We start from the raw sequence: 25,740 nt of genomic DNA on the forward strand, positions 1-25,740 counted from the left end.
TGCAGGGCTGGCTTAATGATTCTTTTAGTTCCTGTTTGTCCTGGAAGCTTTTTATCTCTCCTTCTATTCTGAATGACATCCTGGCTGGATAAAGTACCCTTGGTCGCATATTTTTCTCATTTAGCACCCTGAATATATCATGCCAGTCCTTTCTGGCCTGCCAGGTCTCTGTGGACAGGTCTGCTGCCAGTCTAATGTTTCTACCCTTGTAGGTTTCAGACCTCTTGTCCTGAGCTACTTTCAGGATTTTCTCTTTGTCTCTGAGATTTGCAAGATTCACTATTATATGTTGAGGTGTTGACCTATTTTTATTTATTTTGAGGGGTGCTCCCTTTGGCTCCTGAACTTGAATGCCTGTTTCCTTCCCCAGATTAGGGAAGTTATCTGCTATAATTTGCTCCAATATATCTCTGCCTCTCTCTTTCCTCTTCCTCTGGGATCCCAATTATTCAATATTGTTTCTCTTTATTGTATCACTTATCTCTCAAATTCCCCTCTCGTGATCCAGCAGTTGTTTATCTCTCTTTTTTTCAGCTTCTTTATTCTCCATCATTTGGTCTTCTATATCACAATTCTCTCTTCTGCCTCATTTATCCTATCAGTCAGAGCCTCCATTATTTATTGCATCTCATTAATCGCCTTTTTGATTTCAACTTCTTTAGATTTTAGCTCTTTCATTTCTCTAGAAAAGGATTCTCTAGTGTCTTCTATGCTTTTTCTAAGCCCAGCTAGTATCTTTATAATCGTTATTCTGAACTCCAGTTCTGACATCTTACTTATATCCATTCTGATTAGGTCCCTGGCAGTCAGTACTGCCTCTTACTCTTTTTTGAGGTGTTTTTCTGTTTTGTCATTCTTGCAGAAAGTGGTCACTTTCCTATCTGTAGAATTGCAGCAATTCTTTTCTTAGCTCTCTGGTTGAGTTCAGAATGATTTGATAGCTATCTAGCTGAATTTCTGGGACCAGACAAAACTAAGGTCTCCTACTCCTCTGCCATCTTGGAAAGTTGGCACAATTACTACAGCTTTGTAATGTAACTTCAAGTCCAGAACTGGGATGCATCCTGCTTTGCTTTTCCTTTTCAAGGATGCTTTGGCTATTCGGGATCTTTGGTAGTTCTATACAAATTTCAGAATTATTTGTTCTAGTTCTGTGAAAAATGCTGTTATTATTTTGACAGAGACTGCTTTAAATGTGTAGATTGCTTTGGGGAGGATGGCCATTCTAACAATATTCTTCCAAATCATGAGCATTAAATGTCTTTCCATTTCTTTGTGTCATCTTCAATTTCTTTCATCAGTGTTTCATAGTTTTCAGAATACAGGTATTTCACCTCTTTGGTTAGGTTTATTCCTAGGTATCTTATTATTTTTTTGCTGCCATTGTAAATTGATTGTTTCCTTAATTTTTCTTTCTGCTGCTTCATTACTGGTATATAGAAATGCAACAGATTTCTGCACAATGATTTTGTATCCTGCAGCTTTACTGAATTCGTTTATCAGTTCTAGCCGGTTTTTGGTAGAGTCTTTCAGGTTTTCTATATAAAATATAGAAATGTCACCTGCCAACAGTGAAAGTCTGACTTCTACCTTACTAATATGGATGCCTTTTATTTCTTTTTGCTGTCTGATTGCTATGGCTAGATCTTCCAGTACTATATTGAATAGAAGTGGTGAAAGTCGACATCTTTATCTTGTTTCTGAACTTAGGGGGAAAGCTCTCAGTTTCTACCCACTGAGGATAATGTTAGCTGTGGCTTTTTCATGACCTTTATTATGTTGAGATATGTTCCCTCTACACCTACTTTGTTGAAGGTTTTTTATCATGAAAAGATGTTGTATGTTGATAAATGCTTTTTCTGTGTCTATTGAAATGATAGGATCCTTATCCTTTCTCTTGTTGATGTGATGTATCACATTGATTGATTTGTGAATAATCCTTGTATAATCCAGGAATAAATCCCACTTGACCGTGGTAAATTATTTTTTTCATGTATTGCTGAATTCAGCTTGCTATCATTTTTATTGAGGATTTTTACATCTATGTTCATCAGAGATATTAGCCTGTAGTTCTCTTTTTTTCATAGTGTCATTATCTGGTTTTGGTATCAGAGTAATGCTGGCCTCATGGAATGAATTTACAAGTTTTCCTTCCTTTTCTATTTTTTGGAATAGTTTGAAAAGAATGGGTATTATTCTTCTTTAAATGTTTGGTACCATTCACCCATTTAGCCATTTGGTCCTGGACTTTTGTTTGTTGGGAGTTTTTTGATTACTGTTTCAATTTCTTTGCTGGTTATTGATCTGTTCAAATTTTATATTTCTTCCTGTTTCAGTTTTGGGAGGTTGTAGGTTTCTAGGACTTTATCCATTTCTTCTAGGTTGTTCAATTTGTTGGCATATAGTTTTTCTAAATATTCTCTTATAATTGCTCATATTTATGTGGTTTTGGTTGTTATTTCTCCTCTCTCATTTGTGATTTTATTTATTTGAGTCCTTTCTATTTTTTCTTGATAAGTCTGGCAAGAGATTTATCAAAGTTGATAAACTTTGAAAGTTGATTTTTTCAAAGTATAAGCTCCTGGTTTCATTGATCTGTTCTATTGGTTTTTTTAGTTTCTACAACATTTATTTCTGCTCTAATCTTTAGTATTTCCTTCCTTCTGTTGGCTTTAGGTTTTGTTTGTTCTCTTTCTTGTTCCTTTAGGTGTAAAGTTAGGTTGTTTATTTGCGATATCTCTTGCTTCTTGAGATAGGCCTGTATTGCTATAAACTTCCCTCTTTGAACCACTTTTGCTACATTCCAAAGGTTTTGGATCCTTGTATTTTCATGTGTTTCCATGTCCTTTCTGATTTCCTCTTTGGTTTCTTGGTTGACCCATTCATTATTTAGTAGCATGTTATTTAACCTCCATGCATTTGTGGTCTTTCCAGATTTTTTCTTGCGGTTGACTTCTAGTTTCATAGCCTTGTGGTCAGAAAAATGCATGGTATTACTTCGGATCTTCTTGAATTTACTGAGTCTGGTTTTGTGGGGTAATAAGTGATCTATTCTGGGGAATGTTCTGTGCACGCTTGAAAGAATATGTATTCTGCTGTTTTAGGATGGAATGTTCCAATATATCTTAAGTCCATCGGGTCTAGTATGTCATTCCAAACCATTATTTCCTTGTTGATTTTCAGCTTAGATGATCTGTCCATTGATGGAAGTAGATTGTTAAAGTCCCCTACTATTATTGTATTATTGTCTATTAGTTACTTTATGTTTGCTATTAGCTGTTTTATATATTTGGGTGCTCCCATGTTGGGTGAATAAATATTTACAATTGTTATATCTTTTCATTGGATTGTTCCCTTTTTTATTATATAGTATGCTTCTTTGTCTCTCATTACATTCTTTGTGTTAAAGTCTATTTTGTCCCATATAAAGTATTGCTCTTCTGGCTTTCTTCTGACATCCATTTGCATGATAGAGGTTTCTCCATCCCCTAATTTTTTTTTATTATTATGTTATGTTAATCACCATACATTACATCATTAGTTTTTGATATCCCCTCATTTTTAATCTTCAGGTGTCTTTAGGTTTAAAATAAGTCTCTTGTAGGCAGCATATAGATAGGTCTTGTATTTTTATCCATAGGACAATAACTTTTGTATTCACTTTACTTACTAAGTAATCAACATAATTTTAAATTGAAGGTTCAGGTTGCTATCTAACTCCAAGTACTTAGTCTTTGTTCTTTCCAAATTTAACCTACTCCCTGCTGTATCAAATTATCTCTAACTTAATGTCCTAAGATATTCAAACATAGTATTTATTGAGACATAATTATTTAAGATTCAACTGGAAAATAGCTTCTTGTGAAAACTTACACCAGATTTAAAATTTTTTCTACAACAATATTGATAGAGGCAGTCTCATTTGCATCTAAATTAGGTAAATTCCAAGCTTTTTAAGTCTTTTCTTTTTCATCTTTATTAAATAGGTTTGTATTTTTATGTTAAATATGCAGTCCATGCCAAAACTATTCCAATTCTAGGCATGTACTTAAAATTTTTCGTAAGTTTTTACTTATAACTTTCATGGTAACAAAAAGTATGAAATCTTTTCTGGTATCTATCATACACAGACACATACAAGAAAGCTATTATATTCAAAATTCTAGAAGATTAGTTAATCTAAGACCCTGTATTTCTCATTGAAAATATTAAAGGACATTACTTTTTCAATATATTTCAATATGCTTTTCTAGTACATTAAAATTTTTTATTTTAGTAAATTAAAGAAAAATAACTTTAAAAATTTAGGTCTCTAAAACTACTTTCCTTGAAGTCATGTAGAGTGTTATTTTCAGAGAGCCCATGCATAGCCTCCCTGGAAAAAAATGCCTAATTACAAAACTAACAGTCAGATGAGAAAGCCAGGATAATTATCTATCTTGGCCTTTTGGTGTGAGATCACTCTCTGACTGGGTTCCAGGCCCATTTAGAATGGTTTGATTAAATAAAATTACATTTGTTAAATTAGAAACCACAGATATAATGTGAAAAAATATCTACTTTAATAAATGAGTACTAACAATATCTTAGTAATTGCTTTAACATTATTCTAGAGTCCAAATGTATCTATGCTAGGATTGATAACAGTACTATTGTCTAAAGATCTTTAAACTCTTTTCCAGCATTAACCCATTAATTTTCACACTTTCTCTGTGAGGCAGTAAGATGTAAATACGGTTAGTTTAATTTTCCACATGAAAACAACAAATCAACAAGAAATGAACTTGCTCAAAGTCACACATGCAAGGAAACATCTCAAGGATTGGAAACTTAACTGCGTAAGTAGGAGGTGCTTTATACACTGGTGTACACAGAATGACCATCTCCATCACCAAATTTACTAGCCTTATTCCCATGTAATCAAGCCTCTCCTCACTTTCTTCCCTCCTGCTCCTCCTCTGCTAATGATCATCCTGGAAAGGAACTTCCTTTGACATCTGAACCCCACAACACTGCTTTGCTCCCTGTTCCCAAACATTATGGAGTACCACTATAGCTATTAAAAAAGAGCCACTCGTGGGGCATCTGGGTGGCTCAGTCGGTTAAGCGTCTGCCTTCAGCTCAGGTCATGATCCCAGGGTCCTGGGATTGAGCCCCAGGTTGGCTCTCTGCTCAAAAGGGAGACTACTTCTCCGTCTGCCTGCCGTTCCCACTGCTTGTGTTCTCCCTGTCAAATGAGTAAATAAAATCTTTAAAATAAAAATAAATAAATAAATAGATAGATAGATAGATAGATAAAAGAGCCACTTGTGGGGATTATACTTGGTACTATTTAACATAGCAAGACCTAAAATAGTTTTTATTTAAAAAACAAAAGGGCAGAAAATTTGGTTTGATAATGAATAGAGTTTAGATTCTGACAAATGGATAGTAATCCATTTCTGCCACTTAGTCTAAATTTAAACAATTAACCTCTTTGAATCTCAGCTTCCTCACCCATAATATGGAAATACATTTCTTTCTAGGTTTGTTAATATAATTATAAAAGATTATACAAAGCATGAGGATTATAAAGAATACCCCAGATGTTGTTGAATTTTAATTTAAAAAGCAAGCGGTTCTTGGGGTGCCTGGGTGGCTCAGTTGGTTACGCGACTGCCTTCAGCTCAGACCATGATCCTGGAGTCCTGGGATCGAGTCCCACATCAGACTCCCCACTCGCCTGGGAGTCTGCTTCTCCCGCTGACCCTCCCCCTTCTCATGTTCTCTCTGTCTCATTCTTTCTCTCTCAAATAAATAAAATCTTGGGGTGCCTGGGTGGCTCAGTCGTTAAGCGTCTGCCTTTGGCTCAGGTCCTGATCCCAGGGTCCTGGGATCGAGCCCTGCATCGGGCTCCCTGCTCCGCAGGAAGCCTGCTTCTCCCTCTCCCACTCCCCCTGCTTGTGTTCCCTCTCACTGTCTCTCTCTCTCTCTCAAATAAATAAATAAAATCATAAAAAAAAAGTTCAAATAAATAAAATCTTAAAAAAAAAAAGCAAGCAGTTCTCAGGAGAATTGGACAAATGGAATTATTTAGACTAAAATCCTTGGAGTCATGATGTTTAACTATCTTACACTGTTCCAAATAATTAGATAATTACTTAGTTTCCTATTTGATGTTCTTAACGTAGACCTTACTATATAGCTTATATACCTATTACTGTTATAACCTTATTTCTGCCCATCTATCTATATGGGAGAAAAATGGTTAGTTATTATAACCATTCTCTGGTGAGGAAAAGAATCACAAAATTGTACTTTCCAAGTCAACTCAAATTCTCCCTGTTTCTATATGCTTATTTCATTGCCTCCTACATAAATTATAAGCCTGGTGCAGCCACAGCCTAAGAAAATTCAGGACTTTGAGGTAGGGTTTTTGATAAGGCAGATGGGCTGAGTGTAAAGAAAAATTTGTGGACAAAATGACAGGACATAATCATAGCATTTGAGAACTAAAAAGGGCCTTTGTAATAATTCACTGAATCTCCTTTTCCAAAGACAAGGAAACTAAATTATGACCGAACCCAGAACCAGAGAACTGAAGTTGTAATCCATTACTTGTTCAATTTTATAACTTGATGTCTTTTCTTACTTCCTCACTACACAGACTCATAAAATACCTCTAATACGAAAACATGCTAAGATGAGGTGAAGTGAAATGGAGAGAGGTGAAGAGGGGAGAAAAAGATTAGTATGTTGCTTGGCCAACTGTCCATTTAAGTCCTCATTACTACCTGAATACATACATGCTTCATCTTTGTAAGTCCCCCAGTCCTCCAGAACATCTTACTGGCTGGAACTTGTTAATACCACCTGAATTTCTAGTCCTCAATCCCTAATCTGTAGGAGTTTTATATGCCAGGAGACTATGGCTGCGTTATAAGTGTAGCCCAAACAAACTGGTATTGTCCCTAGGCTCCCTATTATCTCCCAAAGTTCTCTTTAAGATACAAAATACTTTGTTCCTAGATAATAATGGGGAAACCACCTGTCAACCCAATAAAAATGCTGTATCAAAACTACAAACATTAATTCCAAGTGAGCAACTTTCTGGGTCCACAATCTCTTATCCATAATTCCAAAATCCAAAAAGCTCTCAAAATTGAAAACTTTTCTTAACTCATTTGGTGGAAAACCTTCACCTGACCTACCACATTCTGTGGCAAAACCTAACCTAAATTAACATGAGGCTTTTTAGTCTTGACTTATCACATTACATGTGAATATTCACACATTTTACTGCATAAATATTAGTGTGTTGATCACACGTGCTGTGCTATCCAAAAGGTTATTTTCTGAAATACATCTGGTACCAAGAATTTCAGATAAGGCATCATGAGCCTTATAAGCAACAGGCCTTCGGTGTTCAGGTTCTAGGACTTCAGATTTATTCCTGGTCCTACCTACTAGCTCAGTGACTGAATAAATTACTTGGTTCCTACTAAGTTTGAGATAATTACAAGAGTTATTTTTCCAGAAGAATCAATAGAACTTCATGACTTACAGGTGACTAAAAACATCAGAGGTGAAGTTAGGAGGAACCTCATGCCTGAAATGCATTCAATTCCATGCCTGTCTACATCTGAGAAGACATGTGACGAGGCCCTCTGGGCAGATTTACAGACAGACTGCGGTTCTGCTGGTACCAGAGCAAGAGCCAAGGAGACAGAACTAAAACTGGAACTGTGAGACAGCAGCTAATTCCAGAGGAAAAAATCCAAGAAAGATAGTCCCAGAGAATGCCAGAGAAAAAGGAATCTTTTTTCTTTTTTTAATGACTTTATTTGACAGAGAGAGAGAGAGCGCAAGCGAGCAGGCACAGGCAGGGGGAGCGGGAGAGGGAGGAGCAGGCCTCCCGCAGAGCAGGGAGCCCAACACAGGGCTTGATCCTAGGACCCTGGGATCAGGACCTGAGCCGAAGACAGATGCCCAACTACTGAGCCACCCAGGCACCCCGAGAAAAAGGAATCTTTAAAAGAAACAGAAAAAACCATCCAAGAGAGAAGGACAAAAACCACAGCACCATCAAAGTCAAGATAAGAGAGGGAGGAGCAAGATGGCGAAGGAGTAGGAGACCTGGATTTCTTCTGGTCTCAGGAATTCAGCTGGATAGGGATCTGAACACCAAACTCAACAGGAGATAGAAGAAAAGAATATCAACAACTCTCTGAACAGAAAAGCGACCACTTTCTGGAAGGTAGGAAGTGCGGAGAAGTGAATCCGAAGTGATATTCCGGAGGACAGACGGCGGGGGAGGGGCCTCCATGGGCCGCTTCCGGCTAGTGATAGAGCAGCAGAGCACAAAATCAGAACTTTCAGAAGTCAGCTCCGCTGAGGGACATCGCTCCAGCAGCTAAACGGGCGGTGGAACCCTCGCTGGGACAGTGTGGTCTTAGGACCCTCGAGGTCACAGAGAGACCGGGGGGTGCCTGAGTGCAGCAGAGCTCCCAGGGATCGGAGTGGGGAAGCCAACTGCAGAGACAGAGCCGGGGCGTGGGCTCTCAGCTTGGGGTTGCCATAAACTGTGGTCCGTGGCACAATCGGGCCACTGCTCCTCCAGCAGGGACCCAACAAGTGGCAGATCCAGGGAGACTCCCCTTCCTCCCCCGGGAGGAGCGGCACGGAAGTGCACCACAGGGATCTGCTGGGTTTGGAGACTCTACACCGAGTCGGGCGCCAGAGATAGAAACGCTCGGTCACAGGCCAGGTGAGCACCGAGTGCGGCCAGAGACCGGGGAGACGGGAGTGACTGACTGCTTTTCTCTGGGGGTGCACTGAGGAGTGTGGCCCCGAGTTCTTGGCCCCTCTGGAGCGGAGATTGGGAGGCTGCCATTTTCACTCTCAACCTCCAAAGCTGTACGGAAAGCTTGCAGGGAACAAAAGCTCCTGAGAGCAAACCCGAGCAGATTACTTAGCCCAGACCTGGCAAGGGCGGGGCAATTCCGCCTCCGGCAAAGACATTTGGGAACCATGGCAACTGGCCCCTCCCCCAGAAGATCAGCGAGAACAGCCAGCCAAGACCAAATTTACTGATCAATGAGAACAGCTGAATGGCAGAACACCAGCACTAGGCGAATACCGCACATAGAAATCATGGCTTTTTTCCCATGATTCTTCAGTCTTTCAAAGTTATTTTTTTTTAACTTTTTTTTTTTGAATTTTTTTTCCCTTTTTCAACCAACATCTTATCAATCCCTTTTTTAAAAAGTCTTTTTTATTTTTCATTTTTAGAGCCATATTCTATCCCTTCATAGTAGTTACCCTTATTTTTGGTATATATATATATATATATAAGTTGTTCTCTCTTTAAAATTTTGGGATACAGTTTCTTCTAACAGACCAAAATATACCCTAAATCTCTAGTGTATGGCTTTGTTCTAGTCTCCTGCCTGATCACATTCTCTTCCCTTTTTTTTTTTTAAATCCTCTTTTCTTTTTTCAACCAACTTCTTATCTTATCAATTCCTTTTATAAAATCTTTTATAATTTTCATCTTTACAGTCATATTCAATCCCTTCAACGTATTAATCCTTACTTTGTACATATATAAGTTTTCCTTTCTTTAAAATTTTGGGAGGCACTTTCTTCTAACAGACCAAAATATGCCCAAAATCTACTGTGTGGCACTGATTTATGCACTAGCCTGATCATATTTGATCATATTCTATTTTTTTGTTTTGTTTTGGTTTTGTTTGTATCTTTTTCTTTTTTTTTTTCTTTTTTCCTTCTTTCCCTTTTTTTTTTCCGCTGGTTTCAGGTCTTTTCTGATTTGTTTAGTGTATATATTCTGGGGACATTGTTACCCTGTTAGTATTTTGTTCTCTCATTCATCTATTCTCCTCTGGACAAAATGAAAAGATGGAAAAAATCACCTCAACAAAAAGAACAAGAAGCAGTACCGACTGCCAGGGACCTACTCAATACAGACATTAGTAAGATGTCAGAAATAGAGTTCAGAATGATGATTTTAAAGATACTAGCTGGGCTTGAAAAAAGCACGGAAGATATTAGAGAAATCCTTTCTGGAGAAATAAAAGAACTAAAATCTAACCAAGTTGAAATCAAAAAGGCTATTAATGAGGTGCAATCAAAAACGGAGGCTCTAACTGCTAGGATAATGAGGCAGGAGAGAGAATTAGTGATATAGAAGACCAAATGATGGAAAATAAAGAAGCTGAGAGAAAGAGAAACAACTACTGGATCACGAGGGCAGAATTTGAGAGATGAGTGATACCATAAGATGAAACAACATAAGAATAATTGGGATTCCAGAAGAAGAAGAAAGAGAGAGAGGGGCAGAAGGTATACTGGAGCAAATTATAGCAGAAAACTTTCCTAATTTGGGGAAGGAAACAGGCATCAAAATCCAGGAGGCACAGAGAACCCCTCTCAAAATCAATAAAAATAGGTCAACACCCCAACATCTAATAGTAAAAAACTTACGAGTCTCAGAGACAAAGTGAAAATCCTGAAAGCAGCTCGGGAGAAGAGATCTGTAACCTACAATGGTAGAAACATTAGATTGGCAACAGACCTAACCACAGAGACCTGGCAGGCCAGAAAGGACTGGCAGGATATATTCAGAGCACCAAATGAGAAAAATATGCAGCCAAGAATACTATATCCAGCTAGGCTGTCATTGAAAATTGAAGGAGAGATAAAAAGCTTCCAGGACAAACGAAAACTAAAGGAATTTGCAAACATGAAACCAGCCCTATAAGAGATATTGAAAGGGGTCCTCTAAGCAAAGAGAGCACCTAAAAGCAACATAGACCAGAAAGGAACACAGACAATATACAGTAACAGTCACCTTACAGGCAATACAATGGTACTAAACTCCTATCTTTCAATAGTTACCCTGAATGTAAATGGGCTAAATGCCCCAATAATAAGACACAGGCTATCAGATTGGATAAAAAATAAGACCCATTGATATGCTGTCTGCAAGAGACTCATTTTAGACCCAAAGACACCTCCAGATGGAAAGTGAGGGGGTGGAAAACCATCTACCATGCTAATGGACACCAGAAGAAAGCTGGGGTGGCAATCCTTATATCAGACAAATTAGATTTTAAACCAAAGACTGTAATGAGAGATGAGGAAGGACACTATATCCTACTTAAAGGGCCTATCCAACAAGAAGATCTAATAATTATAAATATCTATGCCCCTAACAAGGGAGCAGCCAATTATATAAACCAATTAATAACAAAAGCAAAGAAACACATCAACAACAATATAATAATAGTGGGGGACTTTAACACCCACCTCACTGAAATGGACAGATCATCTAAGCAAAAGATCAACAAGGAAATAAAGACTTTAAATGACACACTGGACCAAATGGACTTCACAGATACATTCAGAACATTCCATTCCAAAGCAACAGAATACACATTCTTCTCTAGTGCCCGTGGAACATTCTCCAGAATAGATCACATCCTAATACACAAATCAGGTCTCAACCGGTACCAAAAGATTGGGATCATTCCCTGCATATTTTCAGACCACAATGCTTTGAAACTAGAACTCAATCACAAGAGGAAAGTCGGAAAGAACTCAAATACATGGAGGCTAAAGAGCATCCTACTAAAGAATGAATGGGTCAACCAGGAAATTAAAAAAGAATTTAAAAAATTCATGGAAACCAATGAAAATGAAAACACAACTGTTCAAAATCTTTGGGATGCAGCAAAGGCAGTCCTAAGAGGAAGATATATAGCAAAACAAGCCTTTCTCAAGAAACAAGAAAGGTCTCAAATACACAACCTAACCCTACACCTAAAGGAGCTGGAGAAAGAACAGCAAATAAAGCCTAAACCCAGCAGGAGAAGAGAAATAATAAAGATCAGAGCAGACATCAATGAAATAGAAACCAAAAGAACACTAGAATAGATCAACGAAACAAGGAGCTGCTTCTGTGAAAGAATGAACAAGATTGATAAACCCCTGGCCAGACTTATCAAAAAGAAAAGAGAAAGGACCCAAACAAACAAAATCATGAATGAAAGAGGAGAGATCACAACCAACACCAAAGAAATACAAACAATTATAAGAACATATTATGAGCAACTCTATGCCAGCAAATTAGATAATCTGGAAGAAATGGATGCATTCCTAGAGATGTATCAACTACCAAAACTGAACCAGGAAGAAACAGAAAACCTGAACAGACCTATAACCACTAAAGAAATTGAAGCAGTCATCAAAAATCTCCCAAAAAACAAATGCCCAGGGCCAGATGGCTTCCCAGGGGAATTCTACCAAACATTTCAAGAAGAATTAATACCTATTCTTCTGAAACTGTTCCAAAAAATAGAAATGGAAGGAAAACTTCCAAACTCGTTTTATGAGGCCACCATTACCTTGATCCCAAAACCAGACAAAGACTCCATCAAAAAGGAGAATTACAGACCAATATCCTTGATGAACATGGATGCAAAAATTCTCACCAAAATACTAGCCAATAGGATCCAACAGTACATTAAAAGGATTATTCACCACGACCAAGTGGGATTTATCCCTGGGCTGCAAGGTTGGTTCAACATCCACAAATCAATCAATGTGATACAATACATTAATAAAACAAAGAACAAGAACCATATGATCCTCTCAATAGATGCAGAAAAAGCATTTGACAAAGTACAGCATCCTTTCTTGATCAAAACTCTTCAGAGTATAGGCATAGCTCAGTATCATACCTCAATATCATAAAAGCCATCTATGAAAAACCCACAGGGAATATCATTCTCAATTGGGAAAAACTGAGAGCTTTCCCCCTAAGGTCAGGAATGCGGCAGGGATGTCCACTATCACCACTGCTATTCACCATAGTATTAGAAGTCCTAGCCACAGCAATCAGACAACAAAAAGAAATAAAAGGCATCTGAATCAGCAAAGAAGAAGTCAAACTCTCACTCTTTGCAGATGATATGATACTTTATGTGGAAAACCCAAAAGACTCCACCCCAAAACTGCTAGAACTCATACAGGAATTCAGTAATGTGGCAAGATATAAAATCAATGCACAGAAATCAGTGGCATTCCTATACACCAACAACAAGACAGAAGAAAGAGAAATTAAGGAATCGATCCCATTTACAATTGCACCCGAAACCATAAGATACCTAGGAATAAATCTAACCAAAGAGGCAAAGAATCTGTACTCAGAAAACTATAAAATACTCATGAAAGAAATTGAGGAAGACACAAAGAAATGGAAAAATGTTCCATGCTCATGGATTGGAAGAACAAATATTGTGAAGATGTCAATGCTACCTAGAACAATCTACACATTCAATGCAATCCCTATAAATACCATCCACTTTTTTCAAAGAAATGGAACAAATAATCCTAAAATTTGTATGAAACTAGAAAAGACTCCAAATAGCCAGAGGAATGTTGAAAAAGAAAAGCAAAGCTGGCGGCATCACAATTCCAGACTTCCAGCTCTATTACAAAGCTGTCATCATCAAGACAGTATGGTACTGGCACAAAAACAGACACATAGATCAATGGAACAGAATAGAGAGCCCAGAAATGGACCCTCAGCTCTATGGTCAACTAACCTTCGACAAAGCAGGAAAGAATGTCCAATGGAAAAAAGACAGTCTCTTCAACAAATGGTGTTGGGAAAATTGGACAGCCACATGCAGAAGAATGAAACTGGACCATTTCCTTACACCACACACAAAAATAGACTTAAAATGGTTGAAAGACCTAAATGTGAGACAGGAGGCCATCAACATCCTAAAGGAGAACACAGGCAGCAACCTCTTCGACTTCAGCCGCAGCAACTATCGCCAAAGGCAAGGGAAGCAAGGGCAAAAATGAACTATTGGGACTTCATCAAGATAAAAAGATTTTGCACAGCAAAAGAAAGAGTCAACAAAACCAAAAGACAACTGACAGAATGGGAGAAGATATTTGCAAATGACATATCAGATAAAGGGCTAGTATCCAAAATCTATAAAGAACGTATTAAGCTCAACACCCAAAGAACAAATGATCCAATCAAGAAATGGGCAGAAGACATGAACAGACAGTTTTCTGAAGAAGACATCCAAACTGCCAACAGACACGTGAAAAAGTGCTCAACATCGCTCGGCATCAGGGAAATCCAAATCAAAACCTCAACGAGATATCACCTCACACCAGTCAGAATGGCTAAAATAAACAAGTCAGGAAATGACAGATGTTGGCGGGGATGCGGAGAAAGGGGAACCATCCTACACTGTTGGTGGGAATGCAAGCTGGGGCAACCACTCTGGAAAACAGTATGGAGGTTCCTCAAAAAGTTGAAAATAGAGCTACCCTACAAACCAGCAATTGCACTACTGGGTATTTATCCCAAAGATACAAATGTAGGGATCCGAAGGGGTACGTGCACCCCGATGTTTATAGCAGCAATGTCCACAATAGCCAAACTGTGGAAAGAGCCAAGATGTCCATCAACAGATGAATGGATAAAGATGATGTGGTATATTTATACAATGGAATATTATACAGCCATCAAAAGGAATGAAATCTTGCCATTTGCAACAATGTGGATGGAACTGGAGGGTATTATGCTGAATGAAATAAGTCAATCAGAGAAAGACATGTATCATATGACCTCACTGATATGAGGAATTCTTAATCTCAGGAAACAAATTGAGGGTTGCTGGAGTGGTGGGGGGTTGGAGGGATGGGGTGGCGGAGTGATAGACATTGGGGAGGGTATCTGCTATGGTGAGCGCTGTGAATTGTGCAAGACTATTGAATCACAGATCTATACCTCTGAAACAAATAATGCAATATATGTTAAGAAAAAAAAAAGAAGAAGATAGCAGGAGGGGAAGAATGAAGGGGGGGATCAGAGGGGAAGACAAACCATGAGAGACTATGGACTCTGAAAAACAAACTGAGGGTTCTAGAGGGGAGGGGGGTGGGAGATGGTTTAGCCTGGTGATGGGTATTAAAGCGGGCACGTTCTGCATGGAGCGCAGGGTGTTATACGCAAACAATGAATCATGGAACACTACATCAAAAACTGATGATATAATATATGGTGATTAACATAACATAATTAAAAAAAAAAGTCAAGGTAAGATATAACTTCTTAAAGGGAGTGACCAAAAAAATTAAATGCTAGAAAAAGATTAGGGATTTTGAGGTGTATGAGCAAATGGTAAACATTTTGACTGGACGGAAGTCCCTAGAGATTTTGAAAGTGTAGTTTCAGTAAGGCAACAAGGGAATGTGTGATATGCGGTAAAGGAGTGAAGGTGACAAATGCAGGGCACTTATTTGAGAGAAAAAATACAAAACAACTGTAGTAGTTACCTACAAAACAGAAAATTAGAAAAATAATGGTAAACACTTCATGCCTTTGCAAAATAAAATGGAGTAACAATTTTTGAATAATCTAAACATTTCTCCCCATAACAGCATCAATTTTATATTTATCAGGGGGTTGGAAAGCATCTCATTTATTATTCCACTTTATAACTTTGATAAGAAGTGACTGTATTTTGCAGATGGTAGAGCAAAGGCACAGAGTTTAAGTACTTTGTTCATTCTATTACTATTTCTAGTTAGTAAGCTTTTATTGATTACCTACTATCTATAGAAAGCCACACTAGTACCATGCTTCTTATAGTGCCTAGCTTTATTCAGTGCTTAATAATTTTTTTAACTGAATTGAATTAGGGATATTTGAATTTAGTGTCACTATAATCAATATAGACCTCTGGAATGTCAGGCACTTTCTTAGTTCAACAGTCAGAAATGATGAGAAATAGATTTGGATATACGCACATATACACCAAAAAAAAAAAAATGAATATAAAGAATAAAGATCAAATTACAGTTCAGTAAGGACTCTGAACACTGAATACTCACTGTACTGACTGAAGATTTTAAACGCCCATTCATTTGAAACCTAAGTAAACAAGGGGGAAAAAAAGAGGATCTGAATGAACTAAGAACTTGAATTATCCAATCCTTTTATTAAAGGGCAATGGGGCATCTAATTATCTGGGGAATTTACAATTATTTCAAATTATTTTTAAAAATTATGTATCTTATTAAATGTGTTTTCTTACACTTTTCATAAATTATATTTCACAGTTCAAAACAGCAGGATACATGTGTTCATACAAAGGGACAAAGCTATCAAGTTACTCCTAAAGAAAATGTGAGTTTAAAAATAAATTTTTTTTCTCTTATTATTACTCTAGAGTTTTTACATGTCTTCAGTTAGTCCAACTCAGGGATTTTCTGCCCAAGTATCATAGCAAAGAATAAATCAGAGCCAGGAGGACAATCACAGCCCAAAAGGCTCCCTTCAATCTTAAGATACATCTTAGAATTTTGTGTTAACTGAACATTCCACTCCATAAAACATCTGTGTTTAATATAAAACAGTGCCTTAAACTCTCTACCATTTACATTCCATTTTCCTAAATATTTGGGTAAAATCAACCCTCTAGGAAGATGCACCACAATTCACCAACAGTTTCCCAAACTCCCTTTCCCTCAGTCCTAGTTTTAGAACTAGAGCTATGGGAACTCAGGGAATGAGAGGACCACAAAAATTAATGCTTTTTGATCAAATCAATCCTGCAGGAGAGGTACTACTGAGGGTGGATAAGGAGGCAAGAGGGAGAGTGAGTGGGCCAATGTAAATGAACTCCAGTGAAGAGCCCAAGTTTTCTAAACTTAAGAGTAAGGATAGATTCATATTATTTTCATATGTCCCATGAAATGAAATTAAATGCCACAAGATTCCTTTAGTTTCTTTTATTTATTCAAGGATTTGTTCATTCAACAAACATGCATTATGCCCCTTTCAAGCTAGCTGTGTGCTAGGTACTCAAGATTCAAAAATGAAATAGAAAATCCCTACCTTAAGGATCTCACAGTCTTGTGGAAAGGGACAAGCAGTACAAAAGAGTAAGAATCATAAAAATAATTGTACACAGTGGGCACAGAGAGACCAACTCTTCCTAGGGGAATTGACAAAAACAAAACAAAGAAAATAAAACAAAAAAGCAAACAAACAAACAAAAAAAACCCCAAGGAATTTAAAAAAATAGAGGCCGAGCTATTCTATTAACTTGTGACTTGATCACTCAGCATTCTTCCTTTAACTTGAAGAAGTTCCTTAAAAGCACCAGAATTCTGAGGGGCTCAATCTGGAAACCTTATATCTTATGCACATTCCCAATTCTAGTAAACAAAAAGTTCCAACAGGCCCAGTATAAAGGCAGTTCATTCAAAACCACATATAACAGACCCTATGAAGGACTTCCAGCTCATTTAGCCCAATGCCCCATCTTAGAAACAAAAACTCCTGAGGCCCAGACTGGTAAATGTCCTACCAAATAAGTCAGAACTCATTAGAGGTAGTTTGAAGTATATAACCACACCAGGGCTCACTCCACTACAACAAATGCCAGCCAGCATCATCCTTAGCAATCTCTAGGTCATTTTCTAGCCTCCAGTCATTTTTTAAAAACTTATATAATTTTATCCATCATAAAAACATGTAAATTTTTTTGAACATTAACATGATACAGTGCCTTTCCAGGAATGTATCTTTTCTTTAAAAATTTTATTACAGGGTGCCTGGGTGGCTCAGTCAGTTAACCGTCTGCCTTCGGCTCAGGTCATGATCCCAGGATCCTGGGATCAAGCCCCGCATCGGGATTCCTGCTCAGGCGGGAGTCTGCTTCTCTCTCTCTCTCTCTCTCTCTCTCTCTCCCTCTGCCCCTCCCCACTGCTTGTTCTCTCTCAAATAAATTAAAAAAGTCTTTAAAACAATTGTATTACAACTTTCAAACATACACTAGACAAAATAGTATAATACACTCGTATAACCTATTGATCAAATTCAATAGTTTTTAACATTTGATACATGTGCTTTATCTCCTTTTTTCATTTCTCTCTGTTAGGACAAAATTCTAAAGTAAATTCCTCACATTGTGTCTATGTCATTTCAATCCTAAATTCTTCTACGTGTATATGTGAAAAGTAAAGACAATTTCTTCTATCACCACAATACAGTCACATGTACACAATAAACAATGATTTTTTTTTTTCTTAAGATTTCTTTGTTTTAGAGAGAGAGAGAGAGAGAGAGCACACCTGAGCATGAGCAGGGGGAGGAGCAGAGGGGAATCTTCAAGCAGACTCCCCGCTGAGCACAAAACCCAGTGCCGGGCTTAATCTCAGGACCCTGACATGACCAGAGCTGAAATCAAGAGTCCCACACTTTTTTTTTTTTAAAGATTCTATTTATTTATTTGAGAGAGAAAGACAGAGATAGTGAGTGAGAGCACAAGCGGGGAGGAGAGGGAGGAGGAGAGGGAGAAGCAGGGTCCCACTGAGCAGGGAGCCTGACACAGGGCTCGATCCCAGGACCCTGGGATCATGACCTGAGCCAAAGGCAGATGCTTAACTGACTGAGCCACCCAGATGCCCCAAGAGTCCCACACTTAATGGACTGAGCCACCCAGGCACCCCAACAATGATTTCTTAATAACATCTAACATCCAATCAATATTTAAATTTCCTTCTTTGTCTCAAAAAGCGTCTTTTTTACAGCTATTCCACTCATTTAAAGTATTTATTTCTAGGGGCACCTGGGTGGCTCAGTTGGTTGAGCACTAGACTCTTGATTTCGGCTCAGGTCGTGATCTCAGGGTCATGGGATCACCCTAAGATGAGATCCATGCTTAGCCAGGAGTCTGCTTGAAGAGTCTCTCCCTCTGCCCCTCCCCCGCCTGCCTCTAATAAATAAATCTTAAAAAGATTAAAATATTTATTTTTACTTCACTACAAAAAAGTATTCAATATTTGGATTCAGCAATACTATTTTTCTTGCTTTTTACAATTTCTATTCTGAACTTGTACCTTACTTACAAAGGTCTTATACATAAGTCATTAACTTCAGGCACACCTCCCCAATCCTTATCCCAGCCTTGATATATTTTTAACACTTCAATGATTACTTCAGATATTCTTCCTGTTCTTTCACCCCAATACACATAAGTTATGGCTCTCTCATTACTTTCTCCAGTCTATTAAAATTACAGTAAAGCCCCATTAAAAAGACCCTTTTTATATTACAGATAAAACCACATTTGCTATGTATATGTGTGTGTGTATTTCTGTGTGTGTGTGTGTGTGTGTGTACATATAGGTATGTATTTCATACAGCTGTATTCATAACTCAATAAGCCTATATACTTTCTTTTCTGTGTCAATGCCAAAGTGAAGATTGAGTTTGGCTGTATTTGTAAACTTGATATGGCTCCTTTCTCGGCCAGTGCTTCTAATAGAAATCCCTTTTATGGAATCTAATTTCTTAAAATCTCAGGTTGAAACCACATCCACAATCTCCTTCCTTTTTCAGAGTATTTTAAACAAATAAGGAAATTTTCTCAAGATCACTATGACACAATTGGACAATTTGAGTAGGCTGTAAATATCTCAGAAAGGCCATTCCATAAGCTTTAGTTTAATAAAAGCCTAACTCTGCGTCACCCAAGCAAAGCAGAGATACCCACCATTGGAAGAAATAAGCATTAGTGGAATGAATGCTCTAGCAAAAATACTGTCACATTGGATTAAAAAACAAAGTCTAACTCTAACAAAGCATAGAGTTAAGAAGGATATAAAAGTATTAAAAGTAAAATGGAAGGCAAACATATACCATACAAACACTTGAAAAGAAGAAGCTAGTGTATTTGGAGTAATATCAGGCAACACAGTATTTAAGGCAAAAAAGCAGTATGAGAAATAGAGAGGGATAATTCATAAGAATAAAAAGCTTGCTTCATACAAAAAATATAACAATTCTAAATCTGTTGGCCTCAAATATATAAGGCAAAAGTCATAGAACTAGAGGCAAAATCATGAATAGAAATTGATGGACAATCATGAGGAGAAATTGATAGATTACATAGACTATATATATACAATTTAAATAAAAAAGAAGACACTTGACCTGACTGATATAATCAGATTATCCTCCCAACAACTCAAATGCATTTTCAAATGCATATAGAACATTTTCAAAAATTGAGCATGTGCTGCAAAGCAAGTCTCAATAAATTCAAAGAAATTAAATCACAGAGAGATGTTCTGGCTACAATATAACTAAGCTAAATGACAATATTTAAAAAAGATAACTTGAAAATTCCCAAGTTTGGAAATATTTGGAAAATAAGCAATCTACCTCTGGAAACAGACACAATGGCAACCCTGAATCAGCAACCAACAATGAACTGATCAAAATGTCCCAATGCTCACCACTTCATGTTTGGAAGCAGCTCCACAACTCTGGACCTGAATAAAACCTAAAAATATGGGACAACTGGCCAAAAGGTATCATAAAAGGACTATTCTGGACTGCTGCTTTATATGGCTACTGGATATAGAGGAGGGATCAAGCGATTAACCAGAGAAATAGAAAATACATCATCCTATTTGTTTTTCTGGCTGGAGAAGTGGGTTTTTCTGGTTATATCTAGCTCATCAAGCAATCAAAGATGTAAGAATACACTGTTCAGGTAGAAGATTTGAATTCAAATTCTTATTTAGAGTTTACAGTAATATGGTTCCTTTTCAATAATTTTTAATTACTGGGTGCCTGGGTGGCTCAGTCGTTGAGCGTCTGCCTTCGGCTCAGGTCATGATCCCAGGGTCCTGGGATCAAGTCCCACATCGGGCTCCCTCCTCTGGGGGAAGCCTGCTTCTCCCTCTCCCCCTCCCGCTGCTTGTGTTCCTGCTCTCGCTATCTCTGTCTCTGTCAAATAAATAAATAAAATCTTAAAAAAATAATAATAATAATAATTTTTAATTACCTGTATTCAAAAAGTATAGACATTTATCTTAAGGATGTTTTAATATTTACTAAATAAAATCTAAAGCAAGGTATGATTTTCCAACTTTATCACACTTTATTTATGCTTTTTTATTTCAGCATTACTGCACTGCTGTGAATTAGACCAACTTACACTTTTGATATTCAAGACTCAGAGATAATGTTTGAAAAGTTAAACCAAACACCCAGATCTTTTGGATCAAGTCACTGCATAACATTACAGAGAACCTCAAATAAACAGACAAATATACTTAAAAGGACCTTAGGATAAAGACTATAAAGGGAATTGGTATTTCTCTCCCTATCCAGCCTGGCCAATGTCCATTTCAACTTCGTCCTTCTTGGAATTTTTGCAGCAAAAAAGGAGGAAGAGGAAGATGGAAATGCTACTTGTCAAAAGAAGAACCAGAAAGGAGATCCCCCTCATTCTCCTTCCCCACCTTTCCTAAAACATGGTCAAAGGGCTCTTGCATCTAAATCACGTAGATGCTTGTTACCAATGAAGAGCTCTGGCCATGCCTCTAAAATCTGTACCTGGGATCTCTCAGGCAGTATATGGGGGTATTAATTTTTAACAGCCTTCTCAAGTGGTTACTCTACATGCTAATGTATAAGGACCACTGCCTACTACTCCCTGCCAAGGTCGGCCATACATATGAAAGTACTAATGCTAAAGTTATTTGACCAACAGCATTTTCAATATCATGTAATTTGCTTACAAAGCCCTAATAAATGGGTCTGTGTTTAAGTCATTATGAATCACAGACTATAATTCTTTGCCTTTTTCTGTCTCATAGTTAATTTGCCAGAAATGGATTTGCTTATGAATTGGCTTTTGAAAGAAATACCATGTTGTTTTAAAATACTTCCCTTCTGGGGGCGCCTGGGTGGCTCAGTCGTTAAGCGTCTGCCTTCAGCTCAGGTCATGATCCCAGGGTCCTGGGATTGAGCCCCGCATCGGGCTCCCTGCTCGGCGGGGAGCCTGCTTCTCCCTCTCCCATTCTCCCTGCTTGTGTTCCTTCTCTCACTGTGTCTCTCTCTGTCAAATAAATAAATAAAAATCTTTAAAAATAAATAAATAAATAAATAAAATAAAATACTTCCCTTCTGTTTTAAACTATTAAACATATTTTAAACTATAAAAATATGTGATAGCCTGAGGAAAATATATAAACATCAAAAGAAAGGTCAACATTGAAATTGGAACTTTATAATAAAATGATATGGAAAATCTGGATATTGTTTGTTTAGTCTAATTTTGCCAGAAATTCAGTTACTCCCTTTCATTAAGTCAGACAGTAACCAAAATAGCATTTAGACCTTATTCAATTCTGACAAAAAACACTTTGGTTAAACAAAATTAGGCAATACAAGTTTAACTACATTTCTGCTTTAGAAAAGACAATGCTTAGTGGAAAAATACTTTCGAAGCTATCTATGAAATATTACTAAATATAAATGAAAACCGATAAATTAATTCATATGGAAGTCAAATTTTTTCTTGTATAAAAGATCCCTTTTCCTAATATCATTTATTTACTTAATATCATTTATTTACTAACACCTTATTTTTCCAACTAAATTCTAATCATTCCTCTCTCAAGGCCTTAGTTCTCATAGATACTTGGCATTAAATCCATACCATATTGTTCCAATTATTAAAGTTTTTTTTTTTTTAAGATTTTATTTATTTGTTTGAGAGAGAGAGAATGAGAGAAAGCACATGAGAGGGGGGAGGGCCAAAGGGAGAAGCAGACTCCCTGCTGAGCAGGGAGCCCGATGCGGGCAGGACTCGATCCCGGGACTCCAGGATCATGACCTGAGCCGAAGGCAGTCTCTTAACCAACTGAGCCACCCAGGCGCCCCCCAATTATTAAAGTTTTATACTGTCACAGATATGCTAAGACAAGACCCCCCACCCTTTGTTCTACTTTTTCAGAATTATTCTGGACCATGATCTCCTCACATAAATTTCACATTCAGTTTGTTTGGGTCAATGTACAATGCTATTAAGAATTCTATTTGAACTGCATTACATTTATGGGGAAGTTTGACGTTTAAAAAAAAAGAAGGAAAGAAAAAAAGAAATCTATCTCTAAGTGATACAAGGACTGGACAAATCATGGAAATATTTTGAACCAAAAATATGAAGTCTCAAAACTCATGAAATGCAGTTTAAAGAAGTGCTTCAAAAGAAATTTTTAACATTAAATGTATGCTAGAAGAGAAGTTAAATTGAAAATTAATGAGGTAAGCATTATTCACAAGAAGTTAGGGGAAGAATACAAAATTAAAGTCAAGAGAAAAAGGAAATAAAGATTATATCAAAATTAGTAAAACATTAAAAATTTTTACAATGAGGCTCAACAAAGCAAAAACTGATCCTTTGAAAACACTATTAAAACTGACAATCCTCTAACAAGATTTATCAAAGCAGATAGAGGGAGAGAGAAAGAGAAGGCACAGATTTCAACACAGCAATGCAAAAGAAGAAATAACTACAGATATCAGACATTAAAAAGATATTAAAAGGCTATTTTAAACAAGTCATAACAATAAATTTGAAATTTTAGATAAAAAGGATCATTTTTTTGAAAATTTACCAGGAGGAGTTAAGAAGGCAGAGTAGCAGGGGGACCCTGGGCTTGTCTTGTCCTTCGAACACAAGTGGATCAACATCAAATCATTTTGAACAACTAGGAAATCGATCTGAGGATTAAGAAAACAATCTGCATAATTGGAGGGAGAGAACTTGGCAGATGCAAGGTTTGAAAATGTGAATTGGGAGAGAGAAAAGCCATAGTACTGTGGAGGGGTGGGAATCCTTTTCACGGAGCAAGGTCAGGAACAGAGGGAGAGAGCAGGAAAGAGAGCAGTGTGTCGGGTTTGCACAAGATGCCATGGTGTAGGGATCCCCTGGGTTACAAAGGGAGAGAATGTTCTCCTTCCTGGAATGCATGTGGAGGAGGGTATTTTGCCTCTCCAAGGACAAAAGACTTGCTGGGTGGTGCTGAGAAGTGATTTAACAGCAGGGGACAGAGGCACACGCAGAGCACGGATAACCTGGTTGCAGCTTTTCAGTGTGTTTCAACATAGACTCTGGGCACTCCCACAGGCATGTGACTGCTTTTCTGAGACAGAGAGGTGCTGGGCACAGTCCTTAAGGCTCTCCTCCAGGGCAAGGGAGCAGGTCTGAGCACTACAGGTACTTTTAAGATTTGTTATTTTGAATCCCAGCTGCTGTCCAGAAATAAAACATAGGAGAACTGTGGCACTGAGCATACCAACAGCCAGGCACAGACATGGGGAGAACAGGGATCTGAAAAAAGCCTTGGACACAGAAGAGAAGATACTCACTTTTCTGTGAGGGCCTCCTGAACAGCTGCAGTTGCAAGTTCCCCTCCCCAGGGATGAGAGTGCACGGTGATGTCATCTTCTACCCACCTCAACCCACCCCAAAAAAAGATCAAGAAGAAATCAGTCAGGGATTTACTCAAAACAGATATAAGCAATATATCTGGACAAGAATTTGGAACAACAGTCATAAGAATACTAGCTAAGCTTGAAAGAAGCATAGAAGACACCAGAGAAACCCTGGCTACAGAGATGAAAGACCTAAAAACAAGTCAGGCTGAAATAAAAAATGCTTAACTGAGGGGCGCCTGGGAGGTTCAGTCAGTTAAGCATCTGCATTCAGCTCGGGTCATGATCCCAGGGTCCTGGGATTGAGTCCCACATCAGGCTCCCTGCTCAGTGGGGAGCCTGTGTCTCCCTCTGCCTGCTGCTCTGCCTGTTTGTGCTCTCTATCTGTCAAATAAATGAATAAAATCTTTTTTAAAAAAATGCTTAACTGAGATGCAAATCTGACTGAATGTAATCACAAGGATGGAAGAAGCAGAGGAACAAATAGGTGATATAGAAGACAAAATTATGGAAAATAAAGAAGCGGAAAAGAAGAGGGAAAGAAAACTAGTATATAAACACCTAAACAACAGAAACAACAGAATACAAATTCTTCTCGAGTGCATGTGGAACCATGAAGAGATCACATACTGGGTCACAAATCAGGCCTTAACCAGTACAAAAACTGAGATCATACCATGTATATTTTCAGGCCAGAATGCTATGAAACTTGAAGTCAACCACAAGAAAAAATTAGTAAAGATTGCAAATGGAGGTTAGAGAACATCCTACGAAAGAATGAATGGGTTAACCAGGAAACTAAAGAAGAAATAAAAAAAATACATGGAAGCAAATGAAAATGAAAACAGGATCAAAACCTTTGGGATGCAGCAAAGGCAGTCCTAAGAGGGAAGAATATAGCAATACAGGCCTTCCTCAAGAAGCAAGAATAGTCTCAAATACACAACCTAAACTTATACCTAAAGAAGCTGGAAGAACAGTAAATAAAGCCTAAACCAGCAAAAGAGAAATAATTAAGATCAGAGCAGAAATAAAAGCTATAGAAAAAAAAAAAGGTAGGACAGATCAACAAAGCTAGGAGTTGGTTCTTTGACAGAATTAACAAGATCATTAATCCCCTAGCCAGACTTATCAAAAAGAAAAGAGAAAGGACCCAAATAGATTAAATCATGAATGAGAGAGGAGAGATCATAACCAACACTGCAGAAATACAAACAATTGTAAGAGAATATTATAAGCAATTATATGCCAACAAATTGGGCAATCTGGAAGAAATGGATAAATTCCTAGAAACATACAAACTACTAAAGCTGAAACAGGAAGAAATAGAAAGTTTGAACAGACCCATAACCAGCAAGGAAATTGAAGCATAATCAAAAATCTCCCAACAAACAGGAGTCCAGGAT

The sequence above is a fragment of the Mirounga angustirostris genome, unplaced genomic scaffold (assembly GCF_029215605.1).
Source record: "Mirounga angustirostris isolate CCGP_5_RB_7025 unplaced genomic scaffold, mMirAng1.0.hap1 SCAF_7, whole genome shotgun sequence".
Lineage (NCBI taxonomy): Eukaryota > Metazoa > Chordata > Mammalia > Carnivora > Phocidae > Mirounga > Mirounga angustirostris.